Source organism: Panthera leo, chromosome E1 (genome assembly GCF_018350215.1).
Source record: "Panthera leo isolate Ple1 chromosome E1, P.leo_Ple1_pat1.1, whole genome shotgun sequence".
NCBI classification, from domain to species: Eukaryota; Metazoa; Chordata; class Mammalia; order Carnivora; family Felidae; genus Panthera; species Panthera leo.
In genome coordinates this window covers 43,066,598-43,088,087 of record NC_056692.1, presented here as the reverse complement: position 1 = coordinate 43,088,087, position 21,490 = coordinate 43,066,598, and the positions used below count along the sequence as shown (strand labels likewise).

The window sequence follows — 21,490 nt, the reverse complement described above, 5'->3', positions numbered from 1 at the left end:
AGAGGAGTCAGAATGAGCAGACAGGCATTTTTAAAGGATTATAAACATGCTTAAGGACATAAAAGGAACCATAGATATAATAACTGAAGATATGGTGAATCTCAGCAGAGAAACTGAAACTATGAAAGAGAAGTGAAGGGAAATTATTCGAACTTAAAAACACAATGTCTGAAAAATTCCCTGGATAGGCTTAGCGGCATATTAGAGACTGCAAAATATAGAATTGAGAGACTTAAAGAGAGATCAATAGTCTAATCTGAAAAACAAAAAGAAAAAAGGGATTAAAAAAAAAAGAATAGTGCCTCAGTAGTCTGTGGGATAATATCTAAATATTTATAATTATATAAATAATTATAAATATTTAGATGACATCTAAAATATGTGTAATTGGAATTTCAGAAGGTAAGGAGAGAGAACGAGCAGAAAAAATATTTGAAGAAATAATAGCTTAAAAGTTCCTATATTTGGTGATTGGAGTGCCTGGGTGGCTCAGTTGGTTAAGCATCAGACTCTCAATTTTGGCTCAGGTCATGACCTCATGGTTGGTGAGATTGAGCCCTGCATCGGGCTCTGCGCTGACAGAGTGGAGCCTGCTTAGGATTCTCTCTCCCTCTCCCTCCACCCTTCTCCCCCATGCACACGCTCTGTGTCTCTCTCTCTCAAAATAAAAAAAATATTTTTAAGAAAGTTCCTATATTTGGTGAAAAATAAGCCACTTACATATTCAAAAGACTCATCAGCCCAAAGCAGGATAAATACCAAGAAAACAACACCTATTCGCCTTATAGTCAAGCTGGTAAAAAAAGCAAAGATAAAGAGAAAACTTAAAAGCAACTGGAGACCATCCTGAGACAGTTTGAGCAACAAAATAATGATGGCCCTGCATTATGACTTGTGGAATAAAATAAATATCCACGAATTCATACTGATATAAGTAAATAACTGAAATTTTATTTTATTTATTAAAATGTTTTTAACATCTTTATTTTTGAGAGAGAGAGAGAGCATGAGTGGGAGAGGGGCAGAGAGAGACAGAGACACAGAATCCAAAGCAGGCTTTAGGCTCTGAGCTGTCAGCACAAAGCCCAATGCGGAGCTCGAACTCACAAACTGTGAGATCATGACCTGAGCCGAAGTCGGTCGTTTGACTGACTGAAGCACCCAGGCGTCCCAATAATTGAAATTTTAAAATAAGAGAAAAGGGACAACTCTTCCTTATTGTGGAACTCCAATTGCTAGCAGTGAAAGGAAAAAAAGGAAGTAGAGATCACTCTTAATCAAACACCATGGGACCGATAGCAGTCAAGAACCATTAACAGGTGCTAAAATTATTGAAAGTATGAACAAAAACATATTTGTATAGAATTGAAGTGTCTTTCCATAAAACATTTATTTTTTTTTTTTTTTTTTTATTTTTTTTTTATTTTTGGGACAGAGAGAGACAGAGCATGAACGGGGGAGGGGCAGAGAGAGAGGGAGACACAGAATCGGAAACAGGCTCCAGGCTCCGAGCCATCAGCCCAGAGCCTGACGCGGGGCTCGAACTCGCGGACCACGAGATCATGACCTGGCTGAAGTCGGACGCTCGACCGACTGCGCCACCCAGGCGCCCCAAAACATTTATTAATTACAAAAAGGAAAGCAGTAACTTTATGGTGAAGAAGTCTGGCACACACCACCTGAACCATGTGACCGAGGTTAACATTGTGGTTAACATTGACCGAGGTTAACCAATGACCGAGGTTAACATTGTAAGTAACAAGACATACTGTCATCAGGTACCACCTGATATGACGTGTCCACGAGTACATCATTACTGTGGTATTCTGTCTAGAATCCCTCAATACAATCATGAGAAAACATCAGACCATCCCAAACCGGGAAACATACTGTAAAATAACTGGCCTAACAATTGACACAAAAGTGTCAAGGTGAGGAAAGAAATAGGCTGAGAAGATGTCACGTTGGATCCTGGACTGGAAAAAGGACCTTAGTGGGAAGATTGGCAAAATCCAAATACTGTATCTCGATTCGTTAATACTATTGTGTCTATGTTAATTTCCTGCGTCCGATAATTAGGACTTGGTAATAAGATGTGGACATTAGAGGAAACCGGGTGAAGGATTGGAGAGAAGTCTTTAGTATTTTGTAATTTTTCTATAAATGATTTCAAAACAAATAAACAAAAACCAAAACCAGAGGGAAAAGACAGGGGAACCACAATGTTAGGGGTGGCTGACTGCTCATAAGAAACAGTGGAGGCCAGAAAACAGTGGAACGACATCTTTAAAGTACAAGAAAACCACCTCCCCTACCGCTGTCAACATAGAAATGTAGATCTAAGAAATATTGCAAACGAGCAGGAAACGAATGAATATTGAGCATATTTGTTGCCAGGAGACCTTCACTGCAAGGTTTGTTAAAGGAAGTTTTTCAGGCTGAAGGGGCTGGGGAGTGGGACAGCAGGTTTGTTGAACCTCCGGTGCCAACAGAGCTAGGCTGAGGAGACACCTGGGTGATTGGGAGATTGGTTATAATTGTGGGAATTGAGCAAATAAGTAAATACGCGGGCAGACATGTGACCAGGCCGTGTGATCTGGATTGTGTGCCAGGGCAAGGACAGCACTGTGAACATGGTTTAGAGACTCTTCCCCAGCTGAGAGAGGCATGTGCAGCTGGTGTCTCAAACCCCGGGTCAGGAAGCCCAGCTACCCTTTGTGGGCTGGCTCCTCCTCTGTCCCCTTCAACTTGCTAGTGACATTTCTGCTGATGGGTGCTGCTCTTTTGCTGTATCCTAATGTTTAGGAGGTCTGAGGAGGAAGTGCCCACCTCTGCAGAGGGTGGGGCTGGAGGAACGGGCCCAGACAAGCCTACCTGGAAGAGATTACATCGGGGATATTTTGAAAGAGAAGTGTAATTTTCCAGGTGGAAGATTCAGGAAGGTCAGTCAGATGGAAAGCCATGGAGTGTCTGAGAATGCCAAGTTAATTTCCTGGGCTTAGGGTGGGAGATGAGGCTGGAAAGCTGAGTCAGGGCCAGGTTTCAGGTATCTTGCGTGTCTCGAGAGGGCTTAGGGAAGCCCAGGGGCAGGTTGAAAGCCCTTAGGGGAGCCCAGGAGCTGGAGAGACTTCCATATCCTCTTTGATGCATCAGGTTTGGTTTTTATGTCATTAGAGCTACCCATTGCGTCAGGAGCACCAGCCCCAGCCCCTGGCGGTCTGCTGCTCACATCCGCGGCGTTTTGCCCCTCTGAGCCGGCTGATTTCTGGTCTTGGGAAAGACCCAGAGACCCAGGGGAGGGATTGGCGGGGGGGGGGGGGGGGGGGGGGGGGGGGGGGGGCAGGCAGAGAGTGGGAAGGAAACCTTGGAGGAAAATACGATAAAGCTGCAAAGCCTGTGAGTTTGCGTTTGCAGGAAGTGTATTGGCCCTACGTTGTTGATCACTTTCCATACGCAAGCCAAGTATTTGTAGAGAGAGGCCCTTTATGGACATCATTGCTTACACAAGCTTGAGATGCGGTCTTGTCAAGAGGCTTTCTGGAAAACCAAAGTAACCCAAAGGGGGAAAAACAGTGAATAACGAAGGACTAGACCGGTGCTTGGCATAGAGTAAACATTCAAAAGGTTGTCAAATAAACAAATTAAAGTGTGCATGAATGAAACTCAAGGTACAGAGGGAAAGTGCCTGGGAGTTCAGGTGAAAGAGAAAGCCCTCAGGAGGTGAGACTGGGTCAGGAGACGGGCCACAGGCTCCTGGCTTTTCTAAGCATACCCGGGATCCGGACGCGGACCCCGGGACCAGGATGTCTGCGGAGAACGTGCCCACGACCCCGCTCCGGTCCCAGCCTCGCCTCTCGAGGCGGGTCCCGGCCAGGCAGGGGGAGAGGAGCCGAGGTTTCCCACCACCCCCTTGCCGGCGCAGGGTCCAGGAAAGAGCGGGAGGGGAGGAAGCGCGAGTCGGCGGCCCGCCCCGTTTGTCCCACCCACCGCGTCCGCTCCCCTCCCCTCCCCTCCCGCTGCGGGAAAAATGGCCGCGGGCGCCACTACTCGCTGTGGGGCGGGCGCGGCGGCGGCGGCGGCGGCGGCGGCGGCGGCGGCGGCGGCGGCGGCGGCGGCGGCGGCGGCGGCGGCGGACGAGATGCGAGCGCGGCCGCTCTGGGCCGCCGTGCTGGTGCTGGGGGCGCTGGCGGGCGTCGGTGTCGGAGGTGGGTGAGGCTCCCGCGCTGCGGGGACGCGCCGCGCATCCTGCCGCCGCGGTGTCTGCGGACTCGGAGCCGGGAAACCCGCGGGCCGCCCCCACGCGTCTGCGCTCCGAGTGCGCGGGGCCAGGCTGGGCCGCCGGAGCCCGCAGCCGGGGAGCTTCCCGACCCCGCGGTAGCAGGGCTCAGAGGCCACCTAGGGGCGGGTCCTCCAGGACGCCGGAGCCCTTAGGGGAGTCGGGCGCCTGCCCCCGGCAGCCTCGGCGCGCGCGCGCGCGCGGGGGGTGGCGGGCGCACCTTCGGGGCGGCGCGCATCGCAGGTGGTCTGGGGCGTGCGGAGGCCGGCTGGCTCGGGTGGGCGCGGCGAGCTGCGGCTTCCCGGGGCTGTTCCCGCGCGCTGTCGAGGGATGTGGTTGTAGCTGCTCGGGATGAGAGTGTGTGCGCGCGCGGGTGTGCCCGCTCCTGCACATTCCTCTCTCTCCTTGGGTTACACTTTCTCCCAAGTTTTCTTTTCTTCTTTTTCCTTGGTGGCTCCCGGCAGGAGCGGTTCGGAGGAGGGTGAGGGCTCTGGCTCCCACCCTCCTCCTGGGTCCTGGGTTACAGCAGTGCCTCCGCTTCCGGGATCGCCCTCCAGTATATGCGAGGAGCCACACCACGGGTCCCTGTTACTGGCTTCGATCCCTGGCTTTGTCTCTCCTGCTGTTGCACACACCATGCCAAGGCGGTTAGCATTCGATTCGGCCTCATTGGGCCTGGGGAGCGGGTGGAGGGGCAGAGATTACAGTCTAGGGATGCTGCCCGTGGTCCTTCCGGAGCCCTAGTGACCTTGCCAGGGAGAACTCTGGCTCCTGGTCCGCTAGGGCGTTCCTCTGCAGAGGACACCCATGTGTACATATATGTACTCTTAATGAAACCAGTAGTACTCCTTGTAAGACCATTTAAATCCTGCAGGAGGTATTTAAAAGAGATAAGTCCATATCAAAGATAGCTCTTCAGAAATACTTTGATGACTGCCTTCAAGATCTTGTGTGTGTGTGTGTGTGTGTGTGTGTGTATAAAAGATTATACAGGACAAGGCAACAATATTAAAAAAAACACTTTAGTGTATGGTTGACATACAAAAAGCTGTATATATTTAATGTATATGACTTGATGAGTTTGTAGATAAATGTACACCCAGGAAACCATCCCCACAATCTGTATGAATGATATGATGGGGGAGTTACAGATCATTTATAGGGGACTAAGCTGTTTTTACCGAAGCTTCCCATGCGATAGATGCTCAAACATGTCAGCTGATGTCTTCAGCCTACAGTGAGCAGCCTGGTGACCATAGGACAGAAATACGCATCTCCAGCCTTGTGTCCTGGGAGGTGTTAGAGCCGCGGTTCAGATGCTGCCTGGTGTCGACGAGGGCAGTGGGGCTGCCTGCTTCCGTGAACTTAAAACATTTTCTTTTTACGTCTACAGCTTTCTGAATTTCTGAATGATTTCTGAGTCTAATCATTATATTCTTATAGTCTTAGAAGGAAATAAAGTAACCTAAGGTAGAGCCTAGCATCGTGCAGGTGCCAGTATTAGTGAAGATGAGGAGTGTACCTGTCATTTTGGTGTCTCTTCCTCCACCCCTCCCTCCTGGTCTTTTTTGTAGATCTGGTTTACAGAGTTGTAATGATCCATATAGGATACCACCACATTGACATACTTAAGTTTGCATTAAATATCCTTTGGGAGATCTGTTCACAGATTCGTCGTTGATTGGGATCATTCCAGCTGTTGTGATGGGTTGTGCTGAGCCAGCCCCAGACTCCTTCTGAGAGCCAGGGTGGAGAAGTATTTAAGAGCTTGCTCTCTAGAGTCAGACCTCCAAAATAATAGACTCCTGGTAAAAGCAATTTCAATTACGTTTAAATCCCCTACCCCAGGGTTGAATCCCCCGCTGCTGGGTTGCAGGTGTTGTCAGATTCCTGGGGAAGCAGGAGGTTAGGATGAGAGCGGAAGAGGGTTGTTGGTCCACACAGTGTTGAAGGGACACACAGAAAGAGCTGGGTGGTGGCACAGAGAGGCTGTCCCAGAATAGGAGAGTCTGGTATGGGGAGAAGCGAGGTCGTTTGAGGGTAGAATTGAAATTTGGAATTTACATGCAAAGATGATCTTTCTGGCTTCACCCAAGAGGTATTGGGTTTTGTGGCTTCCCGAGTTTAAGTCTTTATTCTAACCTGAGACCTGAGGGACAACTAGTTTTGTTTGCTGTCACCATCTAAGTTGATTAGTTCTGAGCTGAAGTGCTAATTTCTTCTTCTGAGTTTATATCCTGGAAACTCTCCAGATGAAGCTTCTGCAGGAACCTTCAGGGCCTGGAGAGACATGGCAGGAAGGCTTGTTGGCTGGGGAAAGGGACAGCTATGGTTTAAAACCAGCCAGATGCGTGTTTAATTCTTGATTTTGCCTCTTATTGGCTGTGTGACCTTGGGCAAGTTACTTCATCTCTTGGGAATCTCAGTTTCCTCATCTGTAAAGTGGAGAAAACAGTACTTCGATGATTATGCCAATTAAATGAGATAAAGGCACAAAATAAGCATTCAACAAATGGCATTTACTATTTTATTATTATTATCAGTTATTATTTTAGAGAGAGAGAATGTGAGTAGGGGATCGGGCAGAGGGAGAGAGAGAATCAGCACAGAGCCCTACACGGGTCTGGATGTGGGGCTCGATCCCATGACCCTGGGATTATGACCTGAGCCGAATCAAGGGTCAAACGTGCAACCGACTGAGCCACTCAGGCACCCCAAATGGTGTTTACTATTGCCATTATTCCTATCCATGGTACCTACCATGTGTTGGAGACAAGAACTATTACTGCTTCATGCAGGCATGCAACCCAGGCTCCCAGAGTGAGACCAATGGAGTCCCTTATTCCATACCCTTGTGACATTCCGCCATTGGTGGTGTGGCATATCTCAGCCACTCTCACCCAGCAAGAAGCCACAGAAGAGACCAAGGAGAAAAGAGGCCCATCATTTGCTTTATATACTAGAAAACCTTAAGTTCTGTCTCTGGGAAAAGAGGAAAGTGAAAGACATTCACAAGATTTCAGGTGCTGTGAGGAGAAGGACATGTCTGTTTTGTTCAGTGCTGTAGGCCCAGTGACTGGCACCCTGGCAGCCAAAATAAATACCTAGGGAAGGCTAGCAAAAGGCATCTGGAGGTGATGTGCCTCATTGCAAGAAACCCAGTATTTGAATATCTGCACTGATTCACAGAGGAGCCTCCAGTGTTCCATCTGGGCATTCTGGAGATTTTTAGAATACAGCTGAGACCATGAATTCTTTGGGCATTTGGATCTCTGCACTATGGTGCCTTAGACCTCTGTTCTCAGGGGACCCTCTGTGGATTGTCTGCTTTTTTCCCCTCTCTCCTGGGAGGAGACACTCAGGAGGGAAGCTTTCTCCTTTACCTCCCTCAAAACCGTGTGAGTGGTAGAGATCTCCTGGGGACAGCATAAGATGGGGTAAGGAGGCGACAGTGAGAAGGGGGAAAATGGATATGACTCTGGAATTTCCTAATAGAAATTCTTCCTCTGTAACTCCCCACCACACTCAGGATCTCTGGTTATCATCCCCTCCCAGCCCTGCGAATCCTTCTGCCTCTGTTGGCAGAAATAGCCAAGAAGCATGCCCACAGGAACCACAACTCATGAATCAGCAGACAGATAATTAACTGGGGGAGTGACTGAGCAGCTTCAGGGATAAACCACTTGGCCTGAGCCAGCCCCCTCTGCTGCCCACAGAGCTGGCCTGCTACTTCACCCCATCGCCTCGCCTCCTTGCCCCTGAGCTCTGCCCGTTCCTAGATGGGAAGATCATTGTGTTTGAAGGAACTCGGTTCCTGAGTGCCAATGCAGGTGGGAGTGGGAGAATGATACTGTCTATTCCTGTGTAAGCTGCTGCTGTTTATTGCAACGTGAAACTATCCAGCAAAAGAAATGTGTAAAATCTGCCTTTTTCCCCCATGTACATAGTGTCTCCGGGAACACTCTTTTTATTATTTATTTATTTTTTAGAGAGAGAGTGTGCACATACAAGCAGGAGGGGGGGCAGGAGGTAGGGAAGGGGCAGAGAGAGAGAGAGAGAGAGAGAGAGAAAGTCTTAAGCAAGCTCCACGCTCAGTACAGAGCCCAATGTGGGGCTTGGCTGGGGGCTCCATCCCATAACCTTGGGATGGTAACCTGAGCCAATATTAAGAGTCAGACACTTAACTGACTGAGCCACCCAGATGCCCCTCCAGGAACACTCTTTTTAAAGTGAGGTTTACTGGAGGGTAATTTACATGCAATAAAATCCATCCTTTTTAGGTATATGGTTTTTTGAATTGTGACACACGTTTAATCAAGTATCCATCACCATGATCAAGATACAGAATATTTCCATCATCCCAAAAGGTTCCCTTGAACTCCTTTGTCATCAGTACCCTATCCCCACCTTTAGTTCCTGGCAACCTCTGATCTGTTTCCCGTCCTTACAGTCCTACCTTTAATGGAACGTCATATAAATGAAGTCATAGCCCATTAAGTCTGCCTTCTTTCACATAGCGTGACACATCTGAGATTCATCCATGTTGTGGAGAACCCCAGAAAGCCCAGGGGTTATCTAGGTCTACTTCATCTTCCTCAGGTGCTGAGGCGGTTACCCTGATGGGGTTCCTGGGTGGCTCAGTCTGTTAAGCGTCCGACTTCAGCTCAGGTCATGATCTCACAGTCCATGAGTTCGAGCCCTGCGTCAGGCTCTGTGCTGACAGCTCAGAGCCTGGAGACTGCGTCGGACTCCGTCTCTGTCTCAAAAATAAATAAAAACATTAAAAAAATTAAAAAAGAAAAGAAAGCAGGGGACCATGTGAATGAAACCCAGATGCAACTTTCCATTTCTAAATTTTCTAACGGGATCAATGCCTTTGAGCCATGTATAACCCATTTGATTTCCCCAGTGCTAAGTAGTGATCTCTTCAGGATATTGGAGAGGACTTTGCAGCAACCAGCACTTTTATTATTAGTCTGGAAAGGAATGCGTATTTTGTGGCCAAATATGGTACATCACAATCCTTGTTAAGTAAACCTGGAGCTATTCTACCTTTTAAAATTTTTTTGCGGGGGTGGGGGGCACCTGAGTGGCTCAATTGGTTAAGCGTTGGTCTTCACCTCAGGTCATGATCTTGTGGTTCGTGGGTTGGAGCCCTGCGTTGGGCTCTGTGCTGGCAGCTCACAGCCTGGAGCCTGCTTCGGATTCTGTGTCTCCCTCTCTCTCTCTCTGCCCCTCCCCCATTCACACTTTTTCTTTCTTAAAAATAAATTAAAAAAAAATTTAAAAATTTTTTAAAAATGTTTAATTAAAATTTTTGATAGCATATCTGAAAATAATAAGTCTTCCTTCTGGTTTTTAGTCATATTCCCACAAAAAGACTAGTCTCCTTCCCCGCCCCCCCCACCCAGCATTTCTTAGCTCAATTGGTGAACACATTCAGACATTCAAGGAGAGAATGAGGTGATATGTGCTCATTTTAAGAAAGTCAAACATTGGAGAGTAAAATGGCTAGTTTCCCTTTAATTCTGTTCTCCCATAACGTTCAATATTAAATAGATGGTGTGTTCTATTTTTTTTAATGTTTATTTATTTTGAGATAGAGCACGCGTGCTCGATCACAACTGGGGGAAGGGACAGAGAGAGGGCGAGAGAGAGAGAGAGAGGGAGAGAGAGAATCTCAGGCAGGCTCTGCAGGGTCAGCACACAGCCCCAATGCAGGGCTCGGATTCATGAACTGTGTGAGATCATGACCTGAGCAGAAATCAAGAGTCAGACGCTTAACCGACTGATCCGCCCCAGTGCCCCCAGGTGGTGTGCTCGATTCAGATTTTCCTCCATGTATATATAATAATTCTCATGTGTGTTCCTATGCCTCTACCTAAACTTGTGCTATTTCTTTTTTTAAGCTTACAAAAAACACCTCCTTTCATGCAGGAAAAAAAAAAAAAAAGTCAGTGTGAAAAGATCTGCGGGTCGGAAACTGAGAAACCTATATTCGATTCCCAGCTGTGCAAGCTTTTTCATCCGTTTGCTGGGTGACTTTGCACAAGCCATCTTCCCCCTGAACCTGGTCGGGCTCTTGGTGTCTCAGGGGCTGCAAAATGGAAGGAGATGGAGGGAGAGACTTTGGTTCACACCTGCCCCTCCTCACCTTCAACTGGAGAAGCTTTTCCTTTAACTAATTCATATCATGGAACTCCATGTAAAGATTTCTTTGTGGGGGGTGGGGGGCAGGGAAGGGGGAGATCTACAGTTAAAAACAGGCTTGAAAAATTTCGCACCAGAAGAGAGCTCCAGAGGTTTGGCAAAAGGCACATTCAGTAGCCACTTTAAGAAGTCCCCGTAGTTATGGGGCGCCTGGGTGGCGCAGTCGGTTAAGCGTCCGACTTCAGCCAGGTCATGATCTCGCGGTCTGTGAGTTCGAGCCCCGCGTCAGGCTCTGGGCTGATGGCTCGGAGCCTGGAGCCTGTTTCCGATTCTGTGTCTCCCTCTCTCTCTGCCCCTCCCCCGTTCATGCTCTGTCTCTCTCTGTCCCAAAAATAAATAAAAAACGTTGAAAAAAAAAATTAAAAAAAAAAAAAAAAAAGTCCCCGTAGTTAACCTAAATCTCTGTGCTAAATGGGATTCCTGGGTCGAGAAACCCCGGGCCTGTGAGATCCACCCGTGGTTTCAAACCCTTGCTTTAGCCACTACACGAGGTAAGCTCCTCCAGGTTAAACCTCTGCTGGAGCTGCGGGAGGGCGGGTGTGACCACCTCTCTGAGATGAGGGGAACGTGGCTACATATTGAGACTGATGAGCGATCTGGGACTGCTACATATTGAGAACAGACCATACCCTGCTCTCTCCCGGGCGGTTCCTGAAGGGAGTGGGCCAAAGTCTATTCCTGAGTTCCCGCTGGATTTCAGATTCAAAGAGGCTAACGGGTGCTGATGCTGCAGATGTCCCGGCTTGTCGGAAGCCTGGCATGCTCTGGGGAGCCTACATGTAGGTGAATGCCAGTGTACAAAATGAGACAGGACTGACGACATTCAGAATTAGCTCTAATTTTTTTTTTTAGCTTATAAAAGTAATTCCGCTTGTAAAAAAAAAAAAAAAAAGTTGAAGCAGTGCAGAAGTAGGATAATGCAAAGTACCAAGTCCTTTGTAGTCTTGTCCTTAAAGATACCCACTGTTAATAGTTACTCCAGTTTTTTTCCCCCATGTGTGTCACCATATGCAGTTATTTATTCTTATTGTTATTTCTTTTAAAAAAATTTTAAAACCTGTTTTGAGAGAGAGACAGTACAAGCTGTGCAGGGGCAGAGAGAGAGGGAGGCGTAGAATCCAAAGCAGGCTCCAGGCTCTGAGCTGTCGGCACAGAGACCGACCCGGCGCTCGAACTCGTGAACTGTGAGATCGTGACATGAGCCGAAGTCAAGACGCTTAACCGACTGAGCCACCCAGGCGCCCCTCGAAGCATGTTTTATGTCAGTTTATATCTTTCCATTATTTATCCTAAGAGATATAATTCTTGCCAGAAGGCATACTGTTATATGGATGTAGCAGAATTTACTTAATGGATTCCCTGCTGGCGGACTTTGGGATCATTCCCATGTATTTGCTACTACAAATAAAGCGGCAGGGAGTCTCCTTGTTCATTGTCTGCACCTTTGTTCAAGTGTTTCTGCAGGTTCAATTTCTTGAACCGAAGCTGCTGGGTCAAAGGACATGAATGTTTTACATCTAAATTGTAATAGGTTTTGCTGAGTTGTTTTCCAAAACGGTGGGAGTAATTTGCCTTCCTACCAAGACAGGGTGGGGAGGGGAGGGGGTGGGGACCGTGAGGACCATTGCCTGCTGTCCGTACCCACCAGACGTGAGCTGGAGGAGGAGGAGGAGTAGCAGAACTGGACAGCTGCATGCCAAGGAGGTCACCAACAGGGCACCGCTGGGCTGGGCCTCAAACAGAGCTTGGTACCAGCTCGCTTCTTCTCTGTGCTGAGTGTGTCACTTGGGAGGTGGGGCCTGTGCTGATAACATTTTCCAGAGCTTGAGATGCAGCATTTGAATCAAATGTCTGTCAAGCTGTTAAGAAGAAATGGGCGTTTGTGCATTGTGTGAGTGGTCTTGGGCCCAGGGATGCTAGGCCTCCTAGACTGGGAGTCACTCGTGATGCTTTCTGGCTGGAATATAGACGTCCAGGACTGGCGGAACCTTGAAGATCTTCTAACCCAACACTGTTTGCTTTACAGAGAAGGAGAAAGGGAGACCCTGAGCGTTGAAGGGACCCTCCCAAGGTCATACAGCTCGTTTAGTGGCATTGGTAGGCTCTAGCCCTGGGGGCTCTTGTCTCCAGGCCAGCGATTTCTTCAGCATATCCTTTTAGAGGCAGAGGGTCCTGTGAGTCTGACCCTGGGGCAGGGCTGGGGCAGCGGTGGGGATGGCATTCCTAACGCAGGAAGCAGTTAGAGGGAAGGTGAGGAGGAAGGAAGCCAACATTTACTGAGCATCCACCACAGGTGGTTCTTCCACATAAATTATCTCATTTAATCCAAACAACGCCTGAGATAAGTACTATGTCCATATTTGGGAGCATGGGGAAAGGAAGCAGCCATTTGGGGTCTCCCGTGTTTGGCCGATGTGGCTGCATCAGGCCCTTTAAATACCAATGAGCAATTACGAGTCCTTGAGTAGAGACTACAAGAGTCACTGTTGTCGGAGCCCCAGGGAGACGAATGGGCCTGCTGGAGGCTACCTAGCCGGCCGAATGGCAAAGAAGTGGCTTTGGACCTGAGATCCCCTGCCTACAGTTCTGCTTGTTTTCCCCACCACGTTCACTGTTACGCAATAATAATGATCATTGATTTTACCACGGCTGCCCTATGGTGTTGCTCAGGGTCTGGGTGTTAATGTTATATGACAACCATACAGAAGGTAGGACTCGGTCCGAGGAGGGGCCTTCTGCAGTGTTCTGCACACGGCTACCTCATTAACCCAGTTGGAGATGCAAACCAGGCATGATCTGGCTTTACTTACGAGGGCAGGGCCTACTGGCTGAAGAGTCAGTGAAAGGGTATGGCCGGTGGTGAAAACATTCGAACTTTGTCCAAGCAGGTCCACTTGCTAGGGAGCAAACCTGTCTTTCTACCGTGCCCCACATGCCATCCGGCAGTAAGTCCTTGGAACATGTCTAGGGTCTGACCACACTGTTAACACCATTACTATCCCGATCCAAATCCCTGCCGTCTGTTGCCTGAATTATTGTAATAGCTTCCTAACTGGTTTCTTTTCATCTTGTTCCCCTTAGGTCTGCCTTCCTTTCAGTGGCCAGGAGGACCTTTTCTCTACTCACGTTTGCTCAAATTCCTCTCGTGGCTTTCCATCATATGGAGAATGAAAGCCATACTCCTTACCATGGTTGTAGCTTTCTAGCGTTTTGGTCCCTGACTGCTTCTCCAGCCACTTCTCTGCCTCTTTCCTCCTCCCTCTCTCTTCCTGCTACTTCTTTAACAGGCTGAAGTCCATCTCGCACTTGTGGATTCTTTCTGGAATGCTTGTCCCCTAGATCTTCTCATGACCCACTTGTATCATTTTGAAATGTCAACTCAGAGAGGCCTTTCTTTTTCTCTTTTTTCCCCCTTTTCTTAATTGTTTTTTTTATTTGAGTACACTTGACATACATGTTACATTAGTTTCAGGTGTGCAACGTAGTGATTCAACATCTCTATACATTATGCTACATTCCCGAGTGTAGCCGCCCATTGTCCCCATGCGACGCCATTGTAATACCATCGACTGTATTCCCTATTCCCATGACTTACTCATCCCAATGCTGGAAGCCTCTATCTCCCAGTCCCCTTCACCCATTTTGCCCATCCACTTATCCCCTTTTCCCTCTGGCAAACATTGTTTGTTCTCTGTATTTATAGGTCTGATTCTGCTTTTTGTTCGTTCATTAATTTGTTTTCAAGATTCCACATATAAGTGAATCATATAGTATTTGTCTTTCTCAGTCTGACTTATTTCACTTAGCATAATACCCTCTGGGTCCATCCATGTTATCACCAATGGCAAGATCTCATCCTTTTTTATGGCTGTGCAATATTCTAGTGTGTGTGTGTGTGTGCGTGTGTGTGTGTGTGTGTGTGTGTGTGTATTACATCTTCTTTATCCACTTATCTATTGATGGACACTTAAGTTGCTTCCAAAGTTGGGTATTGTAGATAATGCTTCAGTAAACATAGGGGTGCATGTATCTTTTTGAATTAGTGTTTTTGTTTTCTTTGGGTAAATACCCAGTAGTGGAATTATTGGATCATATGATGTTTCTGTTCTTAATTTTTGAGGAACCTCCCTACTGTTTTCCATAGTGGCTGCACCAACTTACATTCCTACCAACAGTGAATGAGGGTTCCTTTTTCTCCACATCCTCATCAACACGTGTTATTTCTTGTCTTTTTGATTTTAGCCATTCTGACAGGTGTGAGGTGATATCTTATTGTAGTTTTGATTTGCATTTCCGTGATAATGAGTGATGTTGAGCACCTTTTCATGTGTCTGTTGGCCATCTGTAGGTCTCTGGAAAAATGCTTATTCAGGTTCAGAGAAGCCTTTCTTGACCATGTTCTCTAGAAGAGACTTCTTCCCCTCATTGATGTTATTCTTTTATTCTCCTTTTGTTTTTTTTAAAAGCATTTGCCACTGGTTGAAATTGTCCATTTTTGTTGTAAGTTTTTGTTTTTGTTTTTGCACTAAAATTTGAGCTCCACAAGACTAGGGGGCTTGTTTCGTTCCACAATATGTCTCCAGTGCCTAGGAGAGCGCCAGGCATAGGTAGGTGCTTCATGAATAGTTGTTGAGTAAATGAATGAATGAACACCAACACCACTGATGTATATTAGTATAAAAGTATAAAGCTGAAGTGGCCATGTTCCTATTATCTATAGATGGATTAGCCATAGCAAAATTTTCATTCCAGAATGGCTTTTTTTTTTCTCAATCACATAAAGTATTTAAGGGCAGTGTTTCTCGAAATCGTGTCATATATGCTATAGAAATGCAAAACCTTTTTGTATTATCTTCTTAGGGGTGCTACAACTGTGGGGCTTAACGCAATGAACTTTATTCTAGTCTCCCTGGAGGCTAGAAAACTGGAGGCAAGGTATCAGCAGGGCCCTGCTTTCTCAGAGACTCTGGATAGAATCCTTCCCTGATGCTTCCTGTCTCCTGGTGGTTGTTGGTACTCTGGCATTCCTTCCCTTCCAGTTGGATCACTCCGATCTCTGCCTCTGTCATCACATGGCATTTTCTCTGTATGTTTGTCTTCACATGGTGTTTTTCCCCTGCAAGGATATCAGTCAGGCTGGGTTAGGCCTCCCCTAAGGACCTTATCTTGATTATATCTGCAAAGATCTTGTTTCCAAATAAGGTCACAGTGGTAGGCACTGGGGGTTAGGACGTCAGCATATTTTTCTGGGGGCACAGAATTCAACCCATAACACATTTTAATATTGGTAGAGGCAAATTATACACAAATGCCTTCTGATGTCACATGCCATATTTAACGAACTGTGATGCACTTTTTTAAATCTCTGAAATTATGGTACATCCTACATCCATAGTCTTAGATATGGTGAAACGTGGAAATTTGGATTTCCTGCCATTTTGGGTGATGCTTCCTGGAGCTTTATGCTCAGAGGTGCGTGTTACCTTGAACTTCACTTTTCCCTTCCCCTTCCCCTTCCTTAGATTACTGAGCTGCTGCTACATGTAATGAAGGAACAAAAATAAAATAAACTTTCTTAGCAGATTGCTCTAAGAAAGCTCTAGAGAAACTTGTGGATCCATATGGCAGTTAGCATGAGATGTTTTGTTCTTGGATGACTCACTCAGCCAGGTGACTGCAATGGAAGATCAGGCCCCGCCAAGTCAGCCGGTGTCCCCGTGGACCTAATTGGGAAGTGACTAGTCAAAGGTCAGTGGCAGGGCTGGAGAGCCAGGCCAGACCTCCTTTCTGGCAGATAGCAAGACAGTCCGTGGTGTATGCAGTGTGGATCACCCTCCCTTCCCACTAAACACCTCTCCTTTTGACTTAGCCCTTTCCTGAAGCACCCTGGCTTCACTAGGGTGGCCCATTCCTGCATTCTGGCATCCTGGCTCATTGGACAGTGTGTCCTCAAAATAGCTCTCATTGACGCATTATGACTTCCACTTGTTCCAACTCCCTTCCTAGTTCCTCTTTTTTCCCCCATTTTCCCCATCCTTTGTCTCTCTTCTGGTTTTGTGAATTGGGCTGACGTGCCAAACCACAGCCTTTCCTTCCACTGCTTTTCAGGCAAATTTCTTGGCGGTCTTGTCTATATTTTCTTTTCTTTCTTTTTTAATGTTTATTTACTGAGAGAGAGAGAGAGAGAGAGAGAGAGAGAGAGAGAGAGATTGAATCCTAAGCAGGCTCCAAGCCACCAGCACAGAGCATGACGTGGGGCTCGATCTCACGAACGGTGAGATCATGACCTGAGCTGAAGTCAAGAGTTGGACGCTTCACCGGCTGAGCCACCCAGGCGCCCCTCTCTCTATTTTCTACTTGGCCTTCTCCTCTTGGCCATCCCTCCTGGACTGGATTTTCAAACACTAATATTCCTGACTCCATTTAGAAGTTAGATCTGACAACTGATCGTTTTACTGTAGTCTGATGCTTTCTGGCTCTGTGCTCCCACCACCCCCCTGTTCAGGGCATGCTCAGCAGTGTGTCTAGTGTCGTGTAGAAGAGTGGCTTCAGGGAAAAAGTAAGAAGAAAGTAAAACATTCACCTGCCTCAAACAGCTTGGGACTCAGGATGAAAACAGCAAGGACAAAAACGACAGCCACTGTAGCAGCAGCAGCAGCCTTTAGGGAGTGCTTCCTGTGTGCCAGCCCTTTGTGCTCAGAGTTTGACAGGGACTTGTTTCATTTAATCCTTATAGCCACCCTGTGAGGACCAGGGCCCTGTTTGCTTGCTCTGGCTAAACCATCAGAGGAAATGGGTGGTGGGGTTGCTGATTGTTTTCAGCGACAAAGTTCTGATGAAGATTGCCACTTCTCTGGCAGGGCTGAGTCTGGGCCCTTGAGGCTGAGCAAGAACACAGGCCTTATGAATGGCTGGAAACAGAGGCCCAAACTCCTTCCACATGTTCAGGAGGGAGGGGTGGTCTCAGAGCTGAAGCTCATTGAATCAGCGTGGCCCAGGCGCAGAAACTTCTGATGAGTCAGTCACTTTTAGCCACGGCGATCCGATCCGGGGAACCTGCCTTTGGTGGTAGGTCTTGGTGGGGGGTATTGTGGGGGGAATCACTGGTTCTCATGAAATCAACCTATGATTCACTAAGAGAGGAAAGGGGAACGGGCTCTCATGACTCCCCGGGCATGACTTCCTAAAGAACAGATCCCAGCGGCTTGTCTCATCCTCTGGGGTCATGGGCTGCCCATTCACCGGGAGGGGGCCTGCTGTTATTTATTTCCCATCTGGCAAGGCTTTCTATTGTGGCTACGAGAGTCAAGGGCTCCTAGGCAAATACATGCTAATTTGAGAGTGAATGGGTGGAAAAATGGATAGCCTGGGGAGAGTTTTCAAAAATAATTGGAGGTGCCCACACCTCCCATGGTCCTCTTCTCTAGTCTCACTCTTCCCGAGGTCTCCCCCTGCCTCTTCCCCCCAACCCCAGTGAAAACCGATGGCATTTATGTCTGGAATTACCCCCCTCGATGCTGATTCCCATGGAAACTTTGAGGAGGGAGACAGAGACCTAAAACATTTTGAGCTATGCTTCCAGTAAGGCAGTAAAGGTGGGGGGGGGGGGGCGGCGGGGGGTGTGTGCTCACATCTGGCCAGGGAAAGAGCCACCACGAGCTGAGACATGGCCAGGCAGTCCTCGCAAGGGGAGGCCTCCTGGTTGCCTCGTGGATTCTGAACTGTGAGGTCCTCTGAGGCCAGCAGCTCCTGGCTACCTTCCTTCCATTATAGACAATGCGTGGCTGAGGGCTGCCCCAACTCAGAGGTGGCCTTGGTAGCTCAGGGCCAGGCCGGGAGCCACTGCTGTGATTCCCACGACACGGTCCTCGCGCTCGCTCGGTGAGAGTGTCAGTCAAGTCAGAGCCTGGGGCCCAGAGGTTCCTCATGGGCTGGTAGCGGCACCCCACTTGGGGAACTGTGGATTTGGGAAAAGCCTTTGAAAGTTAGACTCGAGCTCTGAGGAAGTCTGGGGCTTCCGGGATTCCACATGTGATGCTGGTGTTTTTAGGAGAACAGTGGAAGTTTAAATTGTCACAGGCACTGTTTCAATGCATTTGCATGTTTTATAATGGAACTCAATGCATAATTTGGAGACGTGAGCTCGGTTGCTTAAAAACACAAAATATAACTGATCCAGGCCAGTGCCTTTCAATGTGTTCCACTGTATATCTATGGAGCATCTCCTGTGAGCAAGGACTGGGGCTGGATGGGGCTGGTTGGGGCTGGACGGGGCTGGATGGGACTGGATGGGGCTGGACGGGGCAAGCCTCAAGAGGCTTATTAAAATCTATTGGGTGGCAGTGTTGTTAAGATAGATAGATGAACAATTGTAACGTTAGGAGTTACGAGTGAAGAAACAGGCTAAGAGGAGATGCATACTCTCCCAAGGCCACGTTAGCAGTGGTGACTCAACGAGGACCGCAGTCCACTGATTGCACGCTTCCCTCTTCTGTTAGCTCCCTCCACCCCCTGGTGAGGCCCTGAGATGGATATCGGTAAAACGTAATTTTTTAAAGAGGTAAAAGTACGTTACCATACAAGTGTAACACGCACATGTGCCAAAGATTTTATTCAGCTTAATTAATGAGGGAGTCAGGTTAAGTCAAAAGAAAATTCAGGGAAGGGAGGGGCGCCTGGCTGGCTCAGGGCATAGGACATGCGACTCTTGATCTCAGGGTTGTAAGTTCAAACCCCACGTTGGGTGGAGAGATTAATTAAAAATAATTTAAAACAATCTTTAGAAAATTCAGGGAAGGGAGATTTATAGTTGGTAGTTGAAAGGAACGCTGAAATCAGTTACCTAATATTTTCAAAATTGGTTAAAGGCAATAAAACCAGACAGAAATCATTTGCATCGCTGTTGGATAAGAACCATATACACTGTTATTATCAAGAATCATTTCTTTTTGTTTGTTTATTTTTATTTATTTTGGGAAAGATACAGAGAGCAAGCAGGGGAGGGGCAGAAAGAGAAGGAGACAGAATCCCAAGCAGGCTCCATGCTGTCAGCGCAGTGCCCCGTGCGGGGCTTGAACTCACAAACCATGAGATCGTGACCTGAGCTGAAATCAAGAGTCAGACACTTAACCGACTGAGCTACCGGGCACCCCAAGAATCATTTCTATTGTTACTGGTTTTCTACAAGTTAACCTCTACTTTTATAGAGTTCTAAAATGTCCTAATCAATAGAAGTCAAACAAAGGTATGCACTCCTAGAAAATCAGATAATCCCTAAGTATGGTGGGTCTACTTGTCAACACTGGATACAACAGATAAAAATGGATAATTTTTCTTGACAATATTCTGTGTGTGTGTGTGTGTGTGTGTGTGTGTGTGTGTGTGTATGTGTGTGTGTATACACACATTTTCTGGGTATGTTTTGTCTAGGTGTTGGAAGGGAGTTCACACACGTTATAATAAAATAGACTTGAGACTTGCAGCTTGATAGGAAGTTTTGGGGGCATTGGGAAAACAATCTTTTTTTGATCAGGCTGATTTCCCTAAAAATAGATTTGCTGGTCTTACCAGCCGGGAGCAAAGGGACTACTTTAGGAAATTGGATGAAGGACCTGGGTCATGGAGAGGAATGTATCTTCCTCAGTATGTTCCTTACATTGGAAAAAGCCTTCCTGGGGACCACTGCGGAAGGGAGGAGGTTTACCTGGCTGAGCCCAGAAAGGCTGAACTAGGGGAAGCAGGGAGGATGAGAGCTTCCGCCCAAGCCAATGCCTGCGGTTTGCTTCCTGGCTAGGCTTCTCTGGGTTATTTCGATCTCTGTGGTGGCCTCTGCTCTTCCCCCTCCCTCCCCACACCCCAGGCTTTTCTCTGTCCCATGACAATGTGAAAACTGTTCACATTCGAATGGCCTTTTGTCATGTGCTGAGTGCTTCTCCTTCACCTCCCTGAATTCTTTGCACAAATCCTGTGAGGTGGGTGTTTTACCATTTCATAAAGGTTAACTGAGCAGCTCAGTTAGTCCTGGTACAGCTAGTAAAAGGAGCATTCAGAATTCAAATACAGGGGTGCCTGGGTTGCTCAGTCGGTTAAGTGTCCGACTCTTGATTTCGGCTCAGGTCATGATCTCGTGGTTCATGGGTTCAAGCCCCACATCGGGCTCTGCTCTGACAGCTCTGACATCGGGCTCTCCCTGCTTGGGTTTCTCTCTCTCTCCTTTCTCTTTGCCCCTCCCCTGCTGTCTGTCTCTCTCTCTCTTTCAAGATAAATACATAAAAACTTTTTTTATACGTTTGTTTGTTTGTTTGTTTGTTTATTTATTTATTTTGAAGGAGAGTGAGAGAGACAGAGCACAAGCGCGGGAGGGGTGGAGAGAGAGAGGGAGACACAGAATCCAAAGCAGGCTCCAGGCTCTGAGCTGTCAGCACAGAGCCTGATTCAGGGCTCGAACCCACAGAGTGGGAGATCACGACCTGAGCTGAAGTCGGATGCTCAGCCGACTGAGCCACCCAGGTGCCCCTGACATATGAAAACTTAAAAATTAAAAAATAATTCAAATACAGGCCTTCCAACTCCAATTCCTGCTCTTCCAGCTTATCTCACTCAGCCATTTTCTGACATTTCTGGCATTCTCCCTGGACCATTCTACACCATCTGACACCTTGATATATGTATTGGGAGTCTTGAGAGGGCTTCAGAAGATTTGCTTTGTCCTGGAAGGCCAGTGGAACACTGCCTGGCAGTGACCCCCACCACTGCCCCCCACCATATTTAGGCTGTGTGTTAATGTTAGTGCATCAGGGCCTGGGATCCCCACGTAGTGGCTGTGAATCCGTCGCACGAATAATTGGAGAGAGGGCACACTGCATTGCTCTGGGCCTCAGATTTTCCTGTGCACAATGGGGGTGTCAGACCAGTTGTTAATGAAAGCCTTTCCATCTGTTATGATCTGACACTGTGGGTCCATCTTGCTCCAAAGCTTGTCATCACTGGGGCCTCATCAGTGAG

The 21,490-nt window shown here is 47.6% G+C and overlaps 1 protein-coding gene across 4 annotated transcripts in view; it reads left to right on the top strand.

Annotated features, from left to right (window-relative positions):
- The window catches only part of PLEKHM1 (pleckstrin homology and RUN domain containing M1), a 172,605-nt gene that overhangs the window by 46,398 nt on the left and 104,717 nt on the right, over positions 1–21,490 (top strand). The gene's annotated exons all lie outside the window — the stretch shown is intronic.